A 26,439-nucleotide genomic window follows, 5' to 3' on the forward strand; every position below is an offset into this window, starting at 1 on the left:
GATTAGAGGGTGCTTCAGTTACTGGCGTGTTTTCAGGGTGACCACTCAAAGTTCTTCCTTAACACACATCTGACAGCCAAGGGCAACATCTCATTGAACAAACAGTAATGAAAGGGAAGAGTGTCCTCCCCTGAAGGAGCAGACTCCCCAGCCATTGCTGTCAGGGGCTGGCGATTGTTCTCTCTTAGTAATACGGTGAACCAGTCAGAAATTCAATACACTATCTACATTCTTATTAGACGTGTTACTTTTCTAGGTGACTGGAGTTAGGCTGTGGCCCTTTATGGTGTCTCTCACAGTGAATTGAAAAACAAGACCAATGTTCAAGGCCCTAAAGGAATAATCCACCCAAAAATGAAAATTCATTTACTCACCCACATCTCGTTCCATACCTGTAACCTGTATTGTTTCCATGGAGCCAGTGGGGCTTAAGCCCCTGCCCCTTTGATCGTGAAAGTGCCCTTTGTGGTTGCATCGTGGTGCCCCCCCGTTCCCCCCCCGTAGTTTCAGTCATAATTGTTTTTTTTTTTTTTTTTTTTAATGAATTGTTTAAGTAAATTGTTCACTTTTAATGACTTGCTCAGAAATGTGACAAAAAATAACAACATAAGTAACTTGTTGCCACCTACTGGCATAATTATGTAACCTGCAGAAAGTTTCAGGGAATGAATCTGAAGGTTTTTTGGCAAACATTCAAAAGAATCATAAAAGGTGTCTGACTAAGGCAAAATCAGCCGCAACGCGTAGGTGTGCAGACTGTTTTAATATTTAGCCATGATGAAATAAAGGCTATTAAAAAAAGTTTTTTAAGTTTGTAATAACAATAATATAAATAATTATATGAACTATAGATGGCCAATATGCTTATAGTGAAACTAAATGGAATAAAATTACATATAAAAAAGCTTTTCATTTAATTTTGACACACTTTAAGCCTGCCCATACCCCATTCTATCCGAATACAGATACAGTAGCAGATAAATTTGTCATTGCAAAAGATATCAATAATGGAGCTACTACAATGTACGTACAGTATTCCATAGAGAGTTTCCCTGTATCACTCTCGTTTTTTCCATTAGTCTTGCATGGGAAGAGCCTCTCTGTGATGTGGTCTGGCGGTGTACCACAAAGCCATTTATTTACAGCCCTCTACTTGTGCTAGTGTAAATATTCTTCATGAGAGTAGACGCTGTCACCGAAGCACCGCAGTTCATCAAAAACAACCCTTTCTTGTCAAGGACTAATGTGGCGGCGTATATCACAGCTATGAAAACTGGGCTCGCCAAGGGACCAGATGTCCTCTTCAAAGCCTTCTTCAAGTCATTTAAGTTTTTAAGGAGAGAAAAATATGGAAACAGATAATGGAATTGAAATCATTTCTGTTGATTTTACTTCTTAACTAAAGCTGAAACTTGGAGTGAACTACTATGTTCAGTTCTCCGTCTAATCAAATAATCCCATTGTCTCCTATTTTCCGTCTTACATTCTCTCTGTCAGTGCCATGACTCATAAAGAGCTGTTATGAATCATTTGTGGCTGCATATTTAGCCGCCAGTCAGATATGGATAGTGCTACTGGAGACAGTGGAATCTAATTTGATGCCATTATATTACTATTGAGCTGTAAAGAAGACTTTTTTTGATATTGTAAATGCAGTTATGAATGGATCGAGAGTGGGTTTTAAACCCTGTATTGATGGTGAGTGCTATCATTGTGAGGTCATGAGCCTTACAATACATTATAAACCTTAACCTAATGAGCAGAATGAGAATGTATAATATACCCATCTGCCAGAGATTTCAGGAGGTTTTATTCGATCTGAAGTATTCATTAGTCGTTCGCAGCGAATGTTAGATGAGAAAAGGAGGGCGGTGAAAGTGGAACGGATGAAATGCATTCAGCTCTGACCTTTGCCCCTTTCACACAGGACTGGTTAGAAAGTAAGTAAACTGCTTTAATGAATCACAGTTATTTTGCATTTTGATCTGCTTTTATCTCTGGCTATGTATTGCAGATGTGAAGAAATGGAATATTTAAAATATAATGTGTTATTCTCTCACGCCTATTGTGCTCTTTTCACCTTTTTATCATCAAAAAACAACTCTTTTTCTTTTCGCAGGTAATTTAGAAGAGTAAACACAACCCCTCGGGGTTATCGGGGGGGGGGGGGTTATCCTATTGGACAAGTGAATATCTTTGCTGTTAAATAAAGACGAGCGTGACTTTGGCCCCAAAGACCCCATGAAAAGTGGTATTATTTGGAAGGAAATGAAATGTGAAAACATTTTCTTCAGCAGCCTGGCCTAGAAATGCATTAAAATGGGGGGTTGACGGTGGAGGGGGGCATTAATACTGACAAGACACCAAACAGTTGAAGTAAATGCAGAAATTCTGTATTTAGTTGTTGATAATTAGTTTAACGTTTTAATTTCAGTGTTTTTAAAGGTAATGAGCTGCATATGCCAAGACATTAAGTTAGGATAATTGCTTTGATTATCTTTGATAATAGTAGAAACGCAAGTAAAACAGCATGAGAAATGTTTGTTATCACTCTCCTGACAGGAAACTTGCTTGACATCTGATTATTTAGAGATATATTACTTCTCTCATTTCTGAATATTACCGCTATGTGTGAATTTATGCACGCAAGGCCATTCAGGCTCAATTACCTCTCGCTGGGTGAATAATAAGCAGTTTTTTATCTTTTTTATTTCTGCACCGTCCTTCCGTGTCTTCAATCTGTATTATTCCCAACTAGACGCTAACACCAGTCACACAGGTCCACCTCAAAGACAGAAGATAGAGTTGTAACCATCTAACCGAGTTTGCTTGAGCAGATGCAATGAGACCGGTGAGGTTCCCAGCGTATTTTCAGGGGAGTTGATCTTGACTGAAAAGGATCATCTGTGAGGGTAACCCGCAAAGCTGTCTCCTCTTAGCTACGAAATGAATCACAGACTTATTGTAATAGCCTTTCTCTGTCACAGAGCGCTTGTACCTGTCAAAGCATTTAAATTGCAACACATTTCAGAGGGGAGTTGTGTTCCCGGCCCTGCTGTGCTTTTCTAGTGAAAAGACCCCCGAGCAGTGTTGCAGTTTATTCCAAAAAATGGGCCAAAGATGAATCTCATATCCCTGTTGACATAAAAAACATATAATTAAGGATTAGCAGCAATGATGGGATCTAATGCAGCCACTATGCCATACAAATGCTATTCTTCTCATGATGCTATAGTTAAATATGCTGTGCACAGCACCCCTCCTGTTCGAACTGCCCGCTCTAAGTGGGACTCGAACCCGGATCCGCTGGCATGGGAGTCGGGCCCTCTAACAAGGAGGCTAAAGACCGCAGTCTCTAGAGTCAGTCGCTAGAGCGCCTTTTGAGATCAGGGGAGTGAGGTTTACATGCACAGCTGTTACTGGCCTATGTCTGTTACATATGCTGTTTGATTGCATAGTGTTTTGCATAGTAATGTAATGTAAAAACACATTGGAGTCATCAGGTTAGGAGGTACATTTTCACATCTGCATCACAAATGACTTATTGTATTGAATAAAATATTAAACTCCCAATTTAAAACAATAATTATATATGTTTTCTTTTATAACAATATCAAAATTAAGAGAAAATTGGATCAATTTTACATAATTTCATAATTTTATATTCAGCTTTGAGCAGATTTTTACATTCTGGAAATTGGTAATTCTGGGAATATGCAGATACTGTAATAAAATATTACTCCAGTAAAAGTATTAAGTACTCCTTTTTAATTATACTTGAGTAAAAGTACAAAAGTACTTGATTTTTTTTTATGTACTTAACTATTAAAAGTACAGTTTTTGTGTATTTTGTGCTACTCCATAATTTTGTTCTAGCTGAGGCCATTTGTTAACATGAAATTGAAAAAAGTGAAAGTGACATGTGAAGGCCAAGTATGGTAACCCATACTCAGAATTTGTCCTCTGCATTTAACCCATCCTCTTAGCGCACACACATTAGGAATAGTGAGCAGTGGCCACCCTTTTTGCTGTGCTGCCCCAGGAGCGATTGGGGGTTAGGTGCCTTGCTCAAGTCATTTCAGTCATTTCCTGCCGGTATTGAAAATCAAACCTGCAACCTTGGGGTTACCAGTCTAACTCTCTAACCATTAGGCCACGACTGCACCTTAAATAATCTCAAGGGCCCAGGGCCCCCTAGCCCCCTAAATCCTGCTCTATGAATTGCTAATCAATTCATAGTCTGTGATATGATTCAACATCATGTCGCGATTGCATAAAAACAAGTTTATACATTCCCTCTCCCACCTTGCATTGGGTTGTGACAGGCCTTCCCTTCATTTACGTATTTATCTGTCTCAAAGCCACCATGACCCTTGCAGTTAATGGATTCCTGTGAGAACATGACTGTTCATAAATCAGTAAGTCAGGCTGTGTCTCTGTTATAAATGGAGTGATCCAGCTCGCTCACATCACTCATGAATCTTCAGGGTCAGGGAGGAGCAGAAAAAAAATGCCAAAGAGAGAGAGGGCTGAGGCTATTCATCTGGAATCCATGCTGGAATCAACTCCATTTGGCACAGAAAGGCAAATTGAAAAGCAAGTTGTTGGGTCATTGAGATGACAAGCCTAGGTCTTTCATCTTCAGACACTGCTCAAGAATGTAAGTTGTTCTTATTCTAATGAAGCACTTTGTCCTATCTTAAGCTATTTTAAGCTTTTTCCGGGCAGCATCAATTTCAAAGCAGTATATTTAATCTCTTAAAGCCAAAGTTTGGAATTTCGATGTTAACACAGTTTTTACATCCCAGCTTTGTATGAAGAGAAAACTATGAGTAAGCAATTCACTGGATGGTTTTCTCTAAAGCATGATTGCTAGTGTGAAATTGTTTTTTATACTACAGTTAAATAAACAAGAAGATAATATTAAGTGACTTTCATTTTAGACCATATTTCCAGTTAGTTACCACAAGCGTTGGATGTCTCCAAGCATTGATTCTGTATTTGAGTGAATGATTCAAGGATTCAGTCATAATAACATTCACTTGTTTTGGTCTTGAATGAATCACTGTTTTGAACAAATCAGTTGAGTGAATGCCTCTGTGACTCACCCGTTCAGTCAGTCACTTGTTTTGTTGGGTAAATGAATCACTTGTTTTGAAAATGTTGAAATGATTCAATGACCTACTCATGAAGACAGGGGCTGCGTCTGAAATCTCTCTTAAGTAGGTACTTATTTTGAATAAGTCACGAGGGACGTGACTTTGGCAGTTTGATATGCGCTCCGAACCACTGATTCTAAACAAAAGATTCCGTGGGATTTGAGACCGTTGTGGCACACAGGTGATGCTCATTAGCATTCACGTCACTGGCCGTGTTCCTGTCCCATGGCTCTCGGCCCCACCCTGCTTGCCACACTTACCATTTTTTCTGTAAACACTGTCACATTCTCCAAAATCAACCTTTGCTCGTCAGTAGAAATACAGGATAAAATAATCGTACAAGTATTTGATCTTCTTGCCAAAAGTTGAAAAAACAGCGTTGGCCTTGTGTTTCCATTTCTCGTTTCTCACTGTCCTGGATCTCTCACAAGTGCACTGGACACCTTAGGCATTATTTCCCAGGATAATGTCCAAATTTATTATTCATCAAGGCTTTCTGTCATAATCAATTCATTTCCAAGGGGGCTACATTCACTGATGTGTTTTTAATCTTCCCCTCCAGGAATGCTGAACTTTGTCATATCCAATTATACACTGTGAGTCAGTCACGGCTAGATGTAGTTTCCTTCGCCCTGTTGCACACACGTGTTTACCTGTGCCGACCCTTTGATATTCATACTTTATGTATAAGCATGTTCAGCCAGAGACACTGAGGCAACAGAATGACGAAATTATTGTGGTTTCAGATTCACATCTGTCCTTCAGGGCTTAAAAACCGTATGTAAAATGCACATACCCATGTAAAATATACACATTATAATATAAAGCAAGTGGAGGCAGATATGTTTTATATCAGAGCTGTCAGATGTATTTGTCAGTGTCCACTCAATGACTGTCAGAGTCTCAGCTGAGCAGACAGGATTCTTCCTGTCAGATTCCTCCTATTGCAGTGTGAATTGATCACCTCCACACCACAAAGAAGCCAGCAGGAAATCTGTGCTAGCAGCACAACAGAGCAAAAATCTTTTCAATGCAAAGTCCATATGGATTCTCTGCTCATTTTATATAAATTATTCCAAAATACTACACATTTTTGTTGTGAGCTGAATGCAGCACATTTCAGTCAGTAAATAAATAAACAAGATATCTACAGTATAAAGCAGTCAGAATAAAGTGGCTTTGACATGGACTCCAGGCCTTGACCGGGATAATGTCACTTTTTTTTCATAAAAATATTTTATAAAAACATTGGTGATTTTCCAATACTGGAGCTTTTCTATCTATTTTTCTTTAAGGTTTTAATTAACTCTGACTTTTGGATACCATTTTCACAGCTGCCAGCTGGAGATCGTAAAACTAATCCATATGAATTGAGTGTTTTAGTCCAAATTTTCTGAAGAGACTTCTAAACAGAAGCTCAACTGAACCTGAATGACGCACAAGAACAAACCTCACATAACACAACATCCGGTTGGTGAGGTCTGAATGCGCTCTGACAACGGAAGTGATGTCTCGCACTTATTGAAGTATAAGTGCGAGACATCACTTCCGTCATCAGAACGCGTTTTCAGACCTCACCAACCGGATGCGCAAGGCGAGAGGTGAAAAATTATATAAATACTGTTCGGTTTCTCGCACAAACCGATAGTTTCGTGTCTTAGGACATCAATGTGTCGTCACGAGCCGCAGGGTTTAATTTGGATTTGTCTGTGCATGTTTTTTTTTTTTTTACTCTTATAGATGGAGTTCCCATTGACAAGCATTATACGACTGACAGACCGCAACGCTTGGAGTTAAAAATCATCATTTATGTTCTACTGAAGAAACAAAGTCACCTACATCTTGGATGCCCTGGGGGTAAGCAGATAAACATCAAATTTTCATTTTTGGGTGAACTATCCCTTTAACAATTAATAAACAATAACACACGCATGAGCTGATATTACTATCACTGCATCAACAACTACACACTTACTGCCTTTAAGCAACATGCAGCATAACATCAGTGTTTCTGCCTCATCACTGACTGAAGCACATGGCTCTACTCTTCATCACAGTGGTAACCTCACAAAACTCAGAAAACAGAAACAGAACATTAAACACTAACAGATCTCTCTAGATCTCTGCATCTTCACTTATTACAAATCAGTCTGACTTTATTTCTTTCCTTCAAAGCTTCTTATTAAGAATTAACTGATGTTTAGATGTTGATGTTTTATTGAAAATAATAAAGTTTGAAGTCACCGTTATGGAGGTAAGCATTTGCATTAGTTTGGCTTTTGACCCTTGACTTTTTAGTTTTAGTTTTTTTTTTAGCTTCTGTAGCTGTGTTTTTAAAGCACAATTGTTATAACAAACATTTTGAGAAAAATAATTGATTAGATGATTAATTTTTCATGGAGTGATCTGATTTACTTATCTCACCCAGGGCCTCATTTATAAAATGTTGTGCAGAAACTGTCCTAAATTTGATAATTTCTCAGATGTGCATACGTGTGATTCATAGAATGAACGTAGACGCAGAAAACGAGCGCCTCTCTTTCAGATGTGAAATCTATAAATCGCAAATGATCTTGAACTTGCATGCAGCTGAATGGTTTCAGTTCTCCGCGTTGTAAAAGACACCTAATTAATGTCATTTACATTTAAAAGATCACCAGTCATCTTGAGCATTGGCGTGCATTTAAGCATACGCACACTCCAAGATCAAATCTGTGTGTACGCATGCTTTAGAAATGAGACCCCCAGAGTCTGTTCTCTAAGAACATTATTTAGTTTTAATAATTTCACATAAAATCCTCTCCTGCTTTATTATTTTGAACATTAAATCACTGTGCAGAAATTATTTGCACAGTATAATGTAGACATAGACATAAAGAATCAGTGTATGAACCTCAACAATGGTGACAAAAGTTTCAGATAAACAGATCAACTCTGAACATCACAAAACAAGCTGCTAAAGTCACAAAAAGCTTTTTATTGTCACCTCTGTTGAGGTGCATATGCTGATTCTTGCTGTTTATGTGATTCTAAAAGACAGCTAAAAACACTTTCTATATAAAGAATTTTAAAACATCTTAATTTTTTTTTAATCTGATAATTTCATAATATCACAAGGCTGCTTTAAAGCTGCAAAACTAACAGCGAATATACTCAGAGATCAGACTCTGGATGAGATCAGTGAATCAGGCCACTATATAATGACTGAATCGCCATTAACAAGCAAACAATGTCATCTGACCAGAATTTCTTTCGCAACAACAAATGTGTTTCAGTAACACTCAGCTAAAACAGCCAGAGAGAAAAAAAAAACTGATGTTAAAAAGTCAAGGGTCTTGAGCCCAACTAAAGCAAATGTTTACCTCCATAATGGTGACTTCAAACTTTGTTATTTTCAATAAAACATCAAAACCTAAACCTCTGTTCATTCTCATTAAGACGTTTTGTATGAAAGAAATAAAGTCAAACTGGACTGTAATAAGTGAAGATGCTGAAATCTGTCAGTGTTTAATGTTTCGTTGCTGCCAGTCACGTGACAGTGTTTTCAGCTTATTTAAATATGGAGTTTTTACTTCAATTGTATGATTTTTGTTTGGCAGCTGTTGCTGCCAGTCATTTGACCATTTTATCATCTAACTGTTTTGTTATTGTATTAATTATAGCTTATTTTTGTAATTTTACATACATTTGTATGTAATTTAAGCAAACAGAAAAAAACTGTGTAAAAATACAATAATTTTTCTGTTACAAAAAGTGAATTACTATAATTTGTCATTAATTTCATAATACTTCAAAGAACAGCCGAGTTGTTAATTTAGAGATAATTCTACAGAGTTTTGACTACAGTTTAAAATAAAAGATAACAACCTGGAAAAAAAAACAGTTATTTTCTGTAAAATTTGTATTTTTTTTAACAGTGTAACCCTTTAAGTTATGCCTGTAATCTAAAGGGTTCTTGTGTTCTGCAACCATTTTAATTTGGGTATGTAATTTCTTCCATTTGTGTTCAAAAAGGGTAACATTCAGAATAATTTCTCATTTTACATGGCATTTTTACTTTGATATGCAAAAAACAAATTTTGGTGTATCATTTCTCTCATGTGGTCCTCTCAAGGCTATATTAACCAGATGGGTATTTTGGCATGTGCCTAGGTACATCATGTCCAAGGACAGCATCATGCATAGCCATATAAATGTCTGGTCTACCTGAATCCCTTACAACAGTTTCATTTCAGAAGCTCTGTTGTTGTTTTTAACAGTTGCGATTGAAGTGAGATTGTTTCATGACTCCAATACACTACATTGTGATCTCTTGCCATTTTTAGAGGACCACATAAAGGTTACTACTCAAAATATTCTCTCTACATAGCCTGCTGTCCACTAAAGTCTATCTAGGCCTTTTGAATTCTGTTGCCTTGAAAGGAAAGTTCAGGAAAATGTGATCTTTCATAACTGCACCATAATTATTTAATGAAGTTATATATTATGTGCAGCAAACAGGTGGAGACTCCTTGTGCCTAAAGGTTATTAATATAGTATATTGTACATGAAGCGATACTTAACCCTATTTTTCATAAAAGGTTGTACGCATCCAATGAAATTTGCAATGAGCGAATCCTGTTAGCCGAAAGCTCTGTTTTAACAAGGACGATGAATTTTAACACAGTCATGCTCCTCACAGGCTAAGAAAGAACTTGTCAGAGTTCTGAGAGGGCTTTTGGGCAACATGAATAATGTACTTCCAGCTACAGGCCTGGTGGATGTGACTACGTAAAATGCACAAAGAGCATTGATAAAAAAGGCAGTGTTTTGACACTTCAGCTTCACCAGATGACAAGTTCCCACCAGTGCCAGAGAGCTGGTGAAAAGGTGTTTAAGTGCTACTAGGAGAACAAGATCAGAGCAAATCCACTGAGTATCAAAGTCAGTCTAATCAGCCGCTCCAATTACTCGGCTAATGAAATGTCAAACACTGAAATTCTTCGCCTTAAACATGTCATCAAAGTGACAATTAGGTCAGAAAATAAGTTTGATATGCCTGAGAGGCGGTTTGAGACAGTACTGTCTAATTAACCTTCGATGATTGATTTGTGAGGGAAAGCTAGTCATGCTAAGAGTGCTTCTGGGAATGAATGGGTCACATGGCAGATCTGTCATTTCATAGCTGGTGAAAAAAAATTAAATCGAGCAAAATGAGCTGCCCAACAAAGACATTTTGATCTGGATGGAGGAGAAATTCCAGGTTTGTGCTCTCTTTCTCTGTCCACAGTTTGAAGTGTGATGATTCAGCACTAAGGGATGTTGGCGGCGTTATTTTCCTTTGATTTGGATTCTCTGTGGGAAGTGCGAGTACACCCATCTGTTCCTCCACCTCGTCATTTTCCTCTCCCTCCGTCTTCCTCCCAACAGACCACTCTCTGCTTCTCTTTTTAAATATCAAAACAAGCTAGTACACAGGGGTTATCTGGACAGGATTGATCCGGATGGGCATCACAGACCATTCATGACCCGAGTCATTTTGGCCCATTAAACCTTTTTATAGACTAAAAAAAGAGAAAGTATCCGCTTCTAACAATATAATTAGGTTTGAACTGCTATTGATTTAATCACTGTAAATGGTGGCTGTTATAAACACTTGGTTTTTGAGAAAATTTGTTAGAAGAATTCATGCATAATAAGACATCAAAAACATACATTAATAATATAGTGTATATATTTAACAATATATTTACAGTATGCACTTCTCTAAACTTACGCGCTAATGACATTTAAAGGCACAATATGTAAGAATTTGTAAATTCAGAGAAATTAAATAGTGCCCGTCCCTCCCTTGTCACTTGTCACCTGTCAATGACGTAATATTTGCGTTATAGAGGGTATGCGTAGACGTCACTTTCCCGCCGGAACGCGTTCCCTCAGCTGGACTGAGTGGCAAAAGAACCTGCTGCATGACTGGATTTAATAGGGGAAACTGCGAACACGCGAGTAAAACAAACAATTACACTAAAGGTTGGGCTCGAAAGTGTTCCTTATGACAGGTCAAAGAAACCTAATCCATGGATATTGGGATGCAGCCAGGAATCGTGTTTCCTGACATTGTATGTGCCTGATTTTGACGCTGGGGAAATACATAAAACAAATCTGCCTTTATATAAATACAATATAGGTAGGTCTAAATCGGAGTGATCACTTATATCAATGCTATATATATCGTCATATCGTTCAGCCCTAAAACTTGTATAGTTTCTGTCAGTGTTTATTTAAAAAACACCCAATTATGCAGAATATAAGATGGTAAATATTTAATTGATGAGTTGTCAACACAATATATAACAATACAATATATAGGGTATGATTTTACCCCAAAATCCAACATTTTGACACAAAATGATAACTGCAAAACATGTTTCTTTGCCTGGAGTCCAGCTGTTTCTGTGAATTGCAGTGACCTATTTGCTTCTTTTTCTGCAGCTTTCAGCAGTCTGTAAAAATATACCTCAGATTTTGTGTCAAAGCTATTTGTAAAGTCAGTCGCAAAGCTCTTTCCCGTTTTAGATGTGTTTTGTGTGTTTTTTTTCGCGGCATTCACGCTGAAAACCAATGTTGCCACTCAGTGGGCGTAACCGCAGTCATAACGGTCGACGGTGACGTCACGTGCATACCCTCTATTCCTGGTTTCCGCTTGTATGGCATACTAACCATAGAGACAGAGCACATTTAGGCCACGCCCACACCGGGGGAGAAAACAATCCAACCGTCTCCTTAGAGTACCTCAGGGATGACGTGTTTTTGTAGGCAAAACCCGGAAGTGAGTTAGCATTTTAGGACTTCCGGTTCCATTGCCCCGAAGTCAATGGGTTTTTTGAATGGGTTTCTGCTAAATCGTCTGAAATAAGGTCTGTGGTTAACAAAGCCTCTAAATATTTTCACGTTTTGATCTATGACATAAAACACACCAGTTATAACCTGCTTGTGATTTTTTTTAAACCTTTATTGTGTCTTAAAAACAGCGGTTGCTAACAAATTGCTAAAAGGGACTACTTCCTTTGGCGGGGACTTTAGACGTCATCATGACAAACAGGACATTTGGACAGCATTTCTCATGAAAAAGTGGATAAGTATTCATACACAGCGCAGATCACAGCAAGCATGTTTTTAAATAAAGTTGTTTTTTAAATAAAGTTTGAGGAAGCTTGGTGGTGGTGACATTGATCTGCGACCATGGTGTGCTGTAGTCCGTTTATAGCCTACTGTTAGCTTTTCATATCTGACGACTTTATTTAGGCTTCAAAATGTATAAATGTTGTGTTAACTTGTAAAGATGATCTTGATAGGCAAAACGTGTAAGTGTCATAACCCTTTGTTAACCACAGAGCTTATTTTTTGCGAATTTCCAAAAGTCTATGGGAAAAATGCATTGGCTTTGGATCGAGGGAACCCGTGTGCCACTAACTTCCGGGTTGGCCTACAAAACGTCATCCCTGAGGTACTCTATTGACTTTGTATTGCGTGAGGCTGCCTCCTTGTCATTTCTGACTTATAACAAAAAACAGAACAATGCCTTAAAGCTGCTGTGTGACAAGGTGTACAGCAAACAAGCTAAAAAAACCCAGAACTAAGTTTTTATAAGCTACCGAACCGTAAAAGCCAGCCTTTAAGGAGACAAAAGTGGATAAAGGCAATAAGACGTGAAGCAACAGCAGGAAGAATGGATAAATTTTGGGATCCTGACACTCAGTATGCCTCAGTAAGCCTACGTGTTCAGTAAACATTTAGTCACTGTTAAGCCAAATATCCAAATGCCAGTTTTATATATTATATTTCCCGTCGCTGATTACGTTACCCTCCAGTGGGCGTAGTTCTCATAGTAATATGACATGTTGCGCTCTGTCTCAATCGCCTGTATCCACTTTTTAGTCCTTAAACGCTCGTTTATGTGTTTCTCATTAGCAATCACGCCCGCGATTCTCAGCCACGCCCTGCTTCATACCACAGTCATGTTAACGGCAGCCATCTTTGAAACGTCTCTCGGGCATTCAAGCGCAGCTTCTATCTATTTGAATGGGGAAACATCAAATTCTCCAAAACTGTTTGCCAAGCTTTCTATTAAATTTTATATTTGAAATCACCAATGAAATGTGACAACAACTGTGTCATAAATTTTGTTTCTAAACGCTCAAATCATGACTAAAAACTGTATTTTTCAGGCTGGATCAAGCTAATCCGCATGCGCAGTCCTAAATGCGCGTCTATTGTGCCTCATTTTGGAGGCGCTAGTCTGACTGATTCTATAGGAACCAGAGCTTCTAACGGCCGCTGCAGTGACGCGATGACTTATTTAGAAGGCGGGACTTATTCCGCCATATTGCGCATTGCACTTTCTCCCATTCAAAACAATACAAGTGACGCGTCTTGTGTTATTCTATAGTCTTTGTGCATAAATATTATTTCCCCATAAACATTATTAGATCCATCGGCATGACGACAAGTTCCATGATTCCATGCTCATTCACTCTGCGCCTTTGTTATTGTTTTGAAGAGTTTAGCGACCTCTAGCGGCGAAAAAAAGTACACATTGTGCCTTTAATCACTTTTTTTATGAGGTAAATGTGATGACACTTGTTCACACATTATCACGCAGTATTTTTTTTCTTGTTTACCATTACAAATGTCTAAACATTTTACATCAAGATGCATTTACTTGAGAAGCACATTGACTTTTTAGGTCTTATATTAATATAAGACTTAAAAAGTCAATGTAATAAAATTGATATACTTTGAAAGCTGAGACTTTTATTTTCTTATAATTGTGTTTCTCCACAAACAGCTAAATGGAACTGCTAAACTCATCACATATAAACCTTAGTCAAGTTATATGACATACTGAATTTAACACAGATGAAAATGAGGCTTTGAAGGATAGACTTACAGTCTTTACAATAGCATGCGCTGTATGGTCCTAGACACAGTTGTCAAAAGTATCGACTTCGGTACCAATCGGTACTGAAATTTTAAAAATGTGATGCTTTGAGCACTGTTGAGCGGATTCGTAAACACCTCTGATTGGCCATTGTGTTCACGCACTCATCAGATATGTCTGTGATTGGCTACAATGATCAACGCACAGGAGCGTTTGAAAGCACACGGAAGTGTTTGGATTTGAAAACGTTTTGAAAGCGGGAGCGGGAGTGTTTGAAAGCAGGCGTCTATCAGTGTAGCGGTCCGCGATAGACACCTGCTTTCAAACTCTCCCGTGTGTATCTGTAAGCGCTCGGTGAAGAGCGTCACTGATGACTATTTACAATGTTTTTGAAGCGTTGATCATTGAAGCCAATCATAGACATATCCAATGAGCCGTGAACACAATAGCCAATCAGAGGTATTTACAAACCTGCTCAACAGCGCTCAAAGCATCACTTTTTTAGAATTTCAGTACCGAAGTCAGTACCTTTGACAACTCTAGTCCTAGATCACATGTAAAAATCACACTTTCAAAATGTTTTAATGGAGTTTTTGTCTACTGAAAGCTTTTTGGAAAGTTGTCAGCTGAACAACTGCTGTACAGTCTGAGCCACTGAACTATACTATACTTCTGTTCCTCACAGCCATGTTTTCATTCCTGTCAGAAATTAAATATGGCGCTACCCTGTCTATGGTTTATAGTCCTCAGTGACAGTATATTTATTCATATAGAGAGCCTAGTCCTCCCACGTTCAAAATCCTAATTTAACCCTCGCTAATACTGTATACCATTTATATCAAAGAAGCAGCTAGCACCTCATAAACTAGCCATACCAATCATAATGATGTACATCATTTTCTGTGTACACTTGCATGCTTCAAGATGAGTAAAAAATGGACAGGGGATAATTAACTGACTCCTTGGCTCCTCTTGATGAGCTCTTTTCATTAAAAGCCCGAAACAAATGATCTACCTTACACATTAGCATACGGCGCAATTCGCTTCCGTGATGGCAAACAAACCATTTGCCATTTAATAGTCCTAAGGAGCAATGCGACAGTTGTGTGCTCACTCGATATGTGCAGCCGAATTAATTAAACAAATCAATTAAATAGCAAAAGGTGATGCAGATTATTAATGAAGTCCTCCCATGGTCCCTTGCATTCCCTTCCGTCTCTGGTCCATGTTTCTTTTGTGCATTCATCTGATAATGACAGAGCTGCACTGATACCCTCAATAGGATTCGGCTCATTATTTGCGTGCTTGTGTTGTGAACGCTCTGTAATAGTAGGAATGCCTTGTAACGACCTTTCCGAGCAAGGCATTCCATTTTATATTTCCAATTAGCTCTGTTGTGACTCATTTGTACTGTGTGATCAGGCACACCCTTGTAGGCCTTCGAATAAGCAGGAGAAACACAAAAACAAAGTACATATGAGGTTTTATGCAGTGGTTTTAACTAATTATTAATAATACTTTTGCTTTAGGTTCCAGGTTTTACATCAAGATTTTGCTGGTTAGCATGGCCCCATTAGCTTCTATGTTTTGCAACTAAAAGATATAGGAAGTTTATTTTTATTTTTGGATTGCGACGCATCAAACCCACAAGTGTAATGTTTCATTAATTCATCACTTTTTGAATTCATTTCACATATATAAATGAAAAAGAAAGTGGGCTTTCAGACTTTTTATCACTTGATAATTACCTGGTCTGAAATCAATTGTGATCAATTTAGTTGATTGATTTTGAGGTTGAACTGGGGGCAAACATTATATGAGATAGTTGTCATTTTCTTCCTCTAAGAAAGGCATTACTTAGTTTTTCAAAATATAGATAATATGGATAGTTCATAATTCACAATGGCATCTACTCGATTACAATAATAATGATATACTTGCTGGGTTTTAATAAGCACCAAGGATCGTACAGCCAAGAAATGAGAAACGTTAATATATAGTTCTATATTATAGTATCATTCCTATTCTAAATGACTAGAATTTACCCCAGAATGTCATACATATGTGTATGAAAATATATGACTCAAGGTTTTATGACATTTCCATCTGTATTAATGTACATTAAGATTCATGAAACATTACGTAATGTATAATGTATTTTTAATGTTGTTATTATTATGAAGTATAACCGCTAATGCCAACTCTTACTGGGCTCTGATAAAAGTTAAAACGCATCACGGTGAAATTCGTTTCCTCTGAAAATGTGAACCGCAAAAGCTTTTTTAATGACCAAGGCTAATGTGTCTTGCTTTCCTGTCAGCCCTTCCCTCTTAAAATGAAATGGGCTGTCCCTCAGTTGACCATTTCCCCAAGTTTTCCACACTAATGATGACATGCACACTCGTCAGTCGAAGGTCAAGCCCTAGCTGGTTGGCAGGGTCCAGTTTGCCCTCACTAGCAGTTGCCCTAACATCACCTTTTTCCATTAGTGGCTATTCAAAATCTTTTTATAATACATTATACGCAAATACATTATAACGCCCGTTTCACACATGATCTGTATGCAGTCCATGTGCGGTACATATGTAAAATTGACTGAAAATGCTTTCTCAGCTCTTTACACAGTAATGCCATCCTTAGGCCGGTGCAACTGGTGCGACCGTACCGGGTCCCATACTTTTTTGTGGGCAGTTGTGGCCTAATGGTTAGAGAGTCTAACTTGTAACCCAAATTGGACAGCCCTGGGTACAGTAATCCAATTCTTCATAGATGTATTGACATTTAAATCAATAAAAAAACATATTATTCCATTATCACTTCTATGCATAAGCAATAAAGTACGAGAGGCTGTGCTGTATTGTGAATAAGTCATGGCTGAAGGGCGTTGTTAGGCATGACGCGAAAAACTCGCTCACTCGATCTCTTTCTCACAATACTCTTCTACATAATACAGTAATCTTCAATGAACAATATCAATTGAGAACATACAATCTCAAACTCAATCTAAATCTACAAACTCAAAACTTGATAGTTCTGCTTACTTAAAATTGGGAACATCATAGCTCAAAAAAACTGATTACTTCAAATTTTTTGAGTTAGCCCAACTTATTTGGGTTTACAGTGTACATTTTCATGCCAATCCATGTTCATTTTGACCACTGCTGAATCTGCTCCGCTCCTGCAATGCATTGCCGGACTGCATCCATGTGCAGAATGAATTTAACCTGCAAACATGGGCACTAAAAAAGTACATACCGCATACGAACTAAAAGCATATCGTGTGTGAAACGGGCATAAGCAACTGCCATTGTAATGCTAACAGATAGCACTTTCCAGGTATTATAGATCTCCTTGTCATCAGCTCAGGCAGTAATTAACTTTCATTGCAACCAGAGTGCTTACAATTACGGCTATAGCAGCTAGCAGTTGATTTCATTAGACTCAGCTACATTTCACTTTGATTATCAGCCTTGCTGATAATCCAGTGAAATATCTTGAGATGTGATTTATCCATTAATAAATGCCCCAGGGACTATATCAATGTATTTAGGGGAATTTCCATCCTGGAGTAGCCAGTGATTGGATTGAATTGAATACAATGAGAAAGAGAGATAAAAGTGCTGTGAGCAATTTTTTCAGTGTTTTATAGATACTGTATGCAAATGAGACTGTGATTGACGTGAAATGTAATGACAGGATGTTATACATCAGAATGTGGACATATGGTGTTTAATTTGAAGTCATGGGCTGTTGATTATAGAACAGCCTTCGTATAAGCATTGGCATAGGAGCTGTCAAAATCTATGTACTCCAAACCTTGTTAAAAAAGTTTCCGTGAGAAAGCCAGGCTCTTTCATCCAGATTCTCATTTTCGATGGTTACAGAATAAAAATCTTCACGGCCTTCTGAAATACTTTTTTTTAAGTAAAAAGGCTCCCTGCACAAAGTTTACAAAGAAAAGTCTCAAAGCCGAAGCTTTGTGTGATTTTACTGCTAGATACTTCAGCATGGATTTCTCTATTGTGGGGCAGCAAATTAATAATGCATGCTGTTTACACATGATCAATATCAGTGGAGGGAGAGGTGAAACCTTTAACTTAAGATAATTGATTGTTATAGTTATTTGCTTGATGCAAGCTTAAAACAGTGTTGGAAGAATTAGCTTGTAAAAAGATAGCAGGAACATTGGTTACACAAAGAAAGCGACAAGAATAAAAAGCAATAGAACAAAGTCCTTTATCTTACACGATAACATGGTCTAGTATTTGTCACAGTATTCCAGCACAGCACAGCACTGCTTTAACCTCTTGGTGAATAGAATCCAGATGTTTGAGACAATAAAAAATAGCTGAGCAAATAAAGAAGAAGCATTACTGTACATTTACAAAAGAGAAAAAAACTTCAGCCATAAAGTAAAATTTCTGTCATCATTTACCCACATGTTGTTCCAGACCTATTCATTATTTTAGAATCATAGTTTCAAAAAGACAAAAAAAAAGCATCATAAAAGTGGTCTATACAATAAGTGAAATATACAATCTTAAGTCATAAGTCATTTGACAGCTTTTAAGTTCTCAAATGTCTCAGTGAGCTCTGTAACAAGATCACTGAATCAGTGAGTTGAACTCGAGAACTGAATCAGTCAGTTTGTGAATGAAACCTTCAGACAGTTTTGTGAATCAGTGAAAGCTCTGATTCGCTCTTGAATCGGACATTGCTACTTCTCTTCCAATTTTTTTTTCTGAATGAACTTTTCGAACTAAAGGTAGGAATGACGGTCTCTTCTTCACTCCAATTGTTGCGTTTTATATCACCGTTTGACATTTTTCTTATCAAACGACTGTTTTTGCACGGTGTTTCCATGACTGCCCAAAGTGCGCGAATATAAGGCATGCGGTTGGTTGTCGGTTACTAAGCATCTAGTTGTAACATTCTAGTAACATTCTAGTTGTAACAACACTGCATTGTTTCACACTGTACAAGTTTGGCACCGCAATGCGGTGAGCAGGGTTTCATAACCCCGGTAAAATGCGATGCTAACCCCGCATCTAAATTACAAGTGTGAAACGCTCCTTTACCCGGGGTTAAAAGCGGTGTTTAAAACAACGATAACCCGGGGTTAAGCACAGCGTGAAAAGCCCTATGCTGTACAACACAAGCAATATTACAGTGAAATGTAAATCTACAGCCAACCAGTGCTGGGTAATTAGATAAAACTGGCTTAGATTTGACCAGAGACACCCACTACGTTGCTTTTGCATCCTTTGTGAAGCTACACTGTAATAATTGTTAATATACCAAATTACTAAAATCATTTTTTAAAGTAAAGAAAAAGCCATTTGATGAATCAAAATCCATCACAAGTAGGCTAACTTTTCCACAAGCTGAGGTAAATACAGTACTAAGCACAGTGTCAACGAAAACACCATCATTCTAACATGCATGACACTAAAATAATGCAATATAAACATTAATTTCACTAAAGATAACATAAAACCCTATAATGTACATAACTGAAAGGAAAACTAAGAAGAAACAGCTATTTAAACTGTTACTTCAGTTAAAAACCATCAATTTATCATGTTCACTGTAAATTATAAGAGGACTTTTACTTTTTCCCTTCCAAAAACTGTACTTTTTTAATTATTAACAGTAGTGTTAATTGACTATTATTATTATTATTTAATAGTATATTGCAGTATTTATTATAAATGATTTATTCGTGCACATTTCATTTCACATTTATTTGTATTGCGCTTTTCACAATACATATCGTTTCAAAGCAGCTTTACAGAAAATGCATGTCAACATTAATCTGTTATCAGAGGTTACTGTGACCAAGTTATGTAATTTCAGAAATGTACATAAATCACGCAGTTAGCTAACAATATATTAATTTAAACAATTAACATCATTATTATCATCTTTAATCAAAATAAGTCCCAACATCATCTCTTCTCTAATGACATGTTTACTGGCGTGAGGGCAGGACTACCTGTCACTCACATGAGATCACAGCAATAGCAAACCACAACCATCCAATCAATTCCTGATAGACAAAATCAAGTCCCGCCCTACAGTTTTTCTTGTTCGAGAATCTGGTCCACTTGGATATACATCACAATAGTGAAGAAAAGACTATCGCAAATTCCATTTCATGCCAACTTTAAAATTACAATCATTTTTTACAGTGTAGAAAGTTTGTTTTATTGTAACTGCATTGGAGAGAACAGCCAGTACCTGTTCAAATTTTCTCCTTTGGTGCTCCACAGGAGGAAGAAACTCATACAAGCTTTGGAACGACATGAGGGTGAGTAAATTATGACAGAGTTTCATTTTTGCGTTCACAGTGCAGTGCTAAAGTTAAAGCAATAGACTGTCCTCCATGACTCCATACCTCTCCGCCTAGGGAAACATTTGCATGCTGTGCCTTTCTGGAACTAACAGCTGTCAGTTTGGCTTATTCACATTCACTGTATCTCTCCTTCTTTCTGCCTTTATCTCTCTCTAATTTACTCTCTTTCACCTTCTCTGCTACTTCTTTTCCTGTTTCTCTCACCGGAGACCTGATGAAGCACAGTGCACCTGTGATCAGGGATTACGCACTTAACATCAAGTGTTACTTCTACCCTTACATGCTGTACTGCACTTGCTGAGATAATCCCTGAGGCTCTGCTCTTCAGAGATGCAAATATTTATTCATGTGAGTGCACGATAGGCAAAAAGTAGGTTAAAGTATGTTTTCAATAAGGCCTAGTGACAATTAAAATAAAACAGCCATGAACATAGTAGTGCTCTTCAGGTCAAGCACATTAAATATCTCCTGAGAACACACATGAATGCGCAAATTAATTTAATTTATTTACACAGCGTTGTTCACAATGCATATTGTTCCAGCTTTATGAAGAATAGCATTTTTTAAAGCCCCCTATGAGCCAAAGGCAACTGGGGAAAAGGAAAAACTCCTTAAAGGGTTAATCCACTGTAGTCACATGAACTGTTTTAAAGACATCTTTAGCTTTCTGGGTCGTTTGAAAGTGTTAATTGTCTTGCTGGCAATGCAGGCCTCACTGAGCCATCGGATTTTATGAAAAATATCTTAATCTGTGTTCCGAAGATGAACGAAGATCTTACGGGTGTGGAACGACATGAGGGAGAGTAATGACAGAATTTTCATTTTTGGGTGAACTAACCCAAGTAGATGTGAAAGAAAAAAATGCACTTTTTTAGTACTTTTTTCCTCCCGTCTTTCAGAAGAAAAATACAAGACCATTCTTAACGCAAGTTCCATATATTTACTGATTTATTTACAAGAAACAGCATAAATGTTTTTGCTTTTATTTCTTGTTTTATGCATAAATCTAGTACTAAATTTCAGGTTTTATGCTTATAACGAGAAAAAACGACTTGTAACAAGAAAATGCTTTTCCAACACTTTGAGTGTGAAAATATCTAGTGTATATCTAGTGTTATATTCCATTTGCTGTTTATCAGCTTAAAATGCATCAAGAGACTTATTGATATGAGGGAGTTGCCACATAATTTTCTGAGATGTTCTTAAAACTAAACTCTAAATCTAAAGTCAGAGCCCAACAGTATTTGTCCTCAATTAATGCATAAATTTCCATGTTCGCATTGACAAAAACATATTTTCACAGTACTGCCTTTTTCTATGACATTCCTTTCCTCATTAAACATTTATAACCCATAGGAATAGACAATGTTGCATTTTTAAAATAATTTTATTTTGGATGTTAATATTGTCACGTTCAGAGTTATTACTACATCGTTTTTACCCAGGGGTTGGCCCCTCGTACAAGCAACCCAAAGCAACGTGCCTAATTACATATAATTAAGCCACAGCTTTTTGGAGAGCAATCTCATATTCCCTTTATTGTATTACAAATGGGACCATTACCTCTTAACAAGGAAGGCTCATCTCTGCAAATCAGGTTAGAGAGATCCTTTCCAATTCACAGCCCTCTTGTTAAATGTGTCTAAAATGTCATTAGGACTCTTCAATCTCATCTGTGTTTGTTTTAGAACACCATATGATTATAGAAAATCCTCTGCTGCAATTCACTGGCGCTGCCATTTCACAGTGTGTGGCTGGATTTTCAAAGGGGATAATATGGTATATTTAAAATGATTTGAAGCAAACCGAGACGTCCTCCATTTGCAAACGAGCGGGTAGATTGTAACCGTTCTTTGTGGCTACCTGCTGGAGCATCTGCTCTTCGGTATTTACAAATTAGGAATTAGAAGATGCGAGTAAGGCCATAATTACTTGAACTGAAATCATCGGATAAACAAATGCAACAGGAAATAAGGTCAGTGAATAAATTTGCTGGACTTGGCAATAAACACAAATGAGGCGAGGAGACAAGTGCTCTCCCACTCAACATATTTTGGGTCATTAGGGAGTTGAAAAGTAGCTGAGAACGTACAGTGTATATGTAATTAAATAACCACCATAACCTCTGTGCTTTCACAGTCACGCAATAGCTCATCTGTTGGGTGTGGCACACTTCCTACCTCATTAATTGTTTGTAATCTAAATAAAGCTATGAAAAGTTCAAACTTACCAGTAATTTTCTGCACATTAGACTACTTGTAGGACTTTTTTAAAGAAGCCTTTTACTGTATGTGTACCAAGGCTGTAATTATTTGATCAGAAACACAGTAAAAACTCATTTGAAAATGAATCTATTTTAAAATGTAAAGCTGAATTTTGTCAGCAGCCATTACTCCATTCTTCAGTGTCACATGATCCTTCGCAACATGATCTCATTAGAATACATGTGTATTTTTATGTAAAGTGTGGTTCTACCACAAGTACATACTTACGTTTTCATACACACAAAAATGTAAAATATTGATGTATTTATAGCACTAAAACGTAAAATACTTACGTAAAACGTTAATTATTTACGTATCCAAGTGTGAATGTGTATGAATTCCTATGTATTAATATTAAAATCGTGGCATTGTTTTGATTCTGTTGTATTCAGTTGTCACATCAATACGTTTTTAGTCGCATTTATTAACAGTTTACTCATCTACTTAATATGAAATAACATTTCTGTTTGTGACTTGTTCTGCAAACTCATTTCGGAGGATTGCATAATGTTAAACAAGACTTCAATTTAAAACCTTAAAAAAAAAGCATTTCTGTAATTGTTTAACTATTTTGTAATATTTAGTTTGTTTGCTGTGAGACACAAAAGACGTTTTCTCCTATGCAGCGACTGACGATACAACCACAAGACACACCAAAACACAACATAAATTCACAAATCACATCAATTTTATTTGTTCGCTATACTTAAAATCTTTAGAATCTTTAGAATGTTTGCAAGGAACAGATCCAAAAAAAGAGCCCGCACTCATTATGATTCAAATTTGAAAGTTGCGAACTCGAGAAGGAAAATTAAAAGTTGCGATTTTCTAGGCTGATATGACTAGGAACTATACTCTCATTCCGGCGTAATGATCAAGGAACTTTGCTGCCGTACCATGGCTGCAGCAGGCGCAATGATATTACGCAGCGTCTCTCACAAATGTCTCCATGGTTGCAAGGCACACTCCCTGTGCAAGCAGGGGGTCACAGGCGCTGCGTAATATCATTGCGCCTGCTGCACCCATGGTACGGCAGCAAAGTTCCTTGATTATTACGCCAGAATGAGAGTATAGTTCCTAGCCATATCGGCCTAGAAAATCACAGCTTTTCATTTTCCGTCGGTCTTAGTACACGATGTAACTACAGAAGAGTCAAGTTTTAAATAGGAAAAATATTGAAACTCTTTGGTAGTTTTTTACCGAGATGCTAACGGTCTAATCAGATTCAATGAACTATGCTAAGCTATGCTAAAAGTGGTACCGCCAGATCCGGAGATCGGCTGAATGGATTCGAAAACGGTAAAACTCAACTGTTTAACTCCAGGGGAGTTAGAAAATGAGCCTATTTTAAAAAAAAATGGAGTGTTCCTTTAACAATGAGACCAGGCTGTCCTTCAGAAATACATCTAATGCTGATTTGCTGCTCAAGAAATATTTTATTATTATTATCAGTGTTGAAAACAGTTGTGTTGCTTAATATTTGTGAGAAAACCATGATAGATTATTTTCAGGATACTTTGATGAATACAAAGTTCAAAAAAAGCATTTATTATTTAGTATCTAATAATGCAAAAGTCGTTAGTGTCACTTTTGATTAATTTAATGCGTCCTTGCTGAATAAAAGTATTAATTTCTTTGCCAAATAAATAAAAATTGTACTGACCTCAAACTTTTGAACGGTAGTATAAATCACATCAGCTTTCTGTGGTTATCAGTACAAACTGGTAATTTACTGTACATTGTGCTTCATTCCCATAGCACTCCTTGAATAAAATATATTTCTGTGGTTATCAAGGACAGCTTTTATGACATAACAGTGACTGAAATTGATGAACGTAGCTTCTGACTGGAGCAATTACATGGCACTGTTGGTTTGTTGTTATAGTGTCAGACCTTTTGGTTTCGAGCTAAACCGCTATGACCCAGAGGTAAGGATCAATATGATGTATAGATTTCACTCACTCAGCGAGGGTGAAACACACGTCTGTGTCGGTCAAGGCCAGTCATGCTCATCCAGGTCCATTGTGTTGCCCTTGCCTCATTAAAGATGAGACACAGTGCAAAGGTGTATTGAGTTTCCCAATACTACAAAACAAATACAATTACTCATCCATTAACTCATCTAGAAAACAAGGACTCACATTTCACTAGCTGTCAAATGAATTAAATTTAACTGTGTGGTGGTGTGAGTTGTATGTAGAAGTCCTATGTAGAATAAGATGTGTCAGTGCTACAAATGGCTACAGTTGCCTGTAACTGACAGATACACTTGAGGAAGGTTTTTGTCATGCTTGAAACTTTTTGTATGTCAAAGTAAATTTTCTACATGACAAATAAAATGAGTTTTATGTCAAAGCAAATGTATAAAGATCTAAAAATATGCATGTTGGTGAACTGCCAATGTATAATTATGTGGCTAAAGATTAGCATAAATTATTAAATGAAGCATTTTCCTCAAAGCTGTGGGGGAAAGTGTGCCAGATGCCCAGTGGCTCAACAAATAGTGAATAGCTTTGAATCCAAATGCAGGAAATACTTTTTCGTTGAAGAACGTGAAGTGAGAGCCAAATTTCTTCAAAGAATCTGAAGGGCGCTAGCACAGAAAATCCCACAATTGAAAGAAAATTGTAAAGGGTTTTTTTTTTTCCATACAATGATTTACTGAAGAAGCTATACCGCAAGTCGGGGAACTGCATTTCATATTTCTCTGCAACCTTGATGAATGGAATGTGGAATAATATTTTAATTTGTTCTGTCTTTTAGTAAGTTTGCAGACTTGTACTGTATTTCTATGAACAGTTTAACACTTAAGTTTCAAAAAATGTTGAAAATTGCTTCATATTTCGAAGATGGCATCTTTTCCTAGTTGGTTTATGGATGTAAAAATATGTGTAATGTACAATTCATTTTATAAACAACTCATTCATGTATTTAAGTACCCCCAATGAATCAACTTACCCTTATGGTTGTATTACTGAATCACTAAGTCATATTACTATGGCTCTATGATATAGATGTTTTATTTTAGTTAAATATAATTCTCATGTTAGTTTTGCCTCTATCACTGATCTCCTTACCTAGAGTGCAAAATAAGTAACCCCAACACAGCTTAACCCAATCTCCCTTGGATAGTCGATTTATAAAAAAAAAAAAAAAGAAAAGAAAAAGATGCTTTTTTTCCTATTTCCTCATTTGAGCCTTAATGGATCAGCCAGTCGTGAGAACTATTAGAGGCCTGTTACACCGTAATTGTACTGTACTGATTATTCCATTGGCTGCTATAAATGGCAATGATGCCCTTAATGAAATGGCTGCCATGACATCATGAAAGCATTCTTTAAAAGAGCTGACAGCGCTTTAAACCAGGGAAGGGCATGTTTAACATGAGGGGCTGTTGTCTGATCAAAACCCCGTTGTGCTCTCTGTGAAAGGCATGACTTTAAAAGCACCCAGCAGGGCATTGCACAGCCAGACTGAAAATCAAGGGCTCGTCGTGATTTGGTCACAAGGCAAAAACATGTTACTTTGACACCGAAGGCCACATTCTTCGACTTCTGACTGCTTAGCAATTACTACTGTATCATCTGCTTACTTTAAAACAGTAATGTCTTGTCAGTTATGATTGATGGGCTTAAAAGTATGTACTTCATTAGCAGCACTTTTGAAGATATCCTTAGAAACCTTGGGCTGTCACATCATCCGACAGATTTTCCCATTTCCTCGATTTAGTTTCAAAACTGG

The 26,439-nt window shown here is 37.3% G+C and overlaps 1 long non-coding RNA gene across 1 annotated transcript in view; it reads left to right on the top strand.

Annotated features, from left to right (window-relative positions):
* Window positions 1–4,488: 4,488 nt before the first annotated feature.
* Window positions 4,489–26,439, top strand: part of LOC127522113 (uncharacterized) — a 63,810-nt gene continuing 41,859 nt past the window's right edge. Inside the window, exons 1-3 of the long non-coding RNA XR_007932526.1 lie at window positions 4,489–4,660; window positions 6,900–7,016; window positions 20,352–20,389. This is a non-coding gene — a long non-coding RNA (uncharacterized LOC127522113). The remainder of the gene's footprint in view (window positions 4,661–6,899; window positions 7,017–20,351; window positions 20,390–26,439) is intronic.

This window comes from Ctenopharyngodon idella, chromosome 11 (genome assembly GCF_019924925.1).
Source record: "Ctenopharyngodon idella isolate HZGC_01 chromosome 11, HZGC01, whole genome shotgun sequence".
NCBI lineage: Eukaryota > Metazoa > Chordata > Actinopteri > Cypriniformes > Xenocyprididae > Ctenopharyngodon > Ctenopharyngodon idella.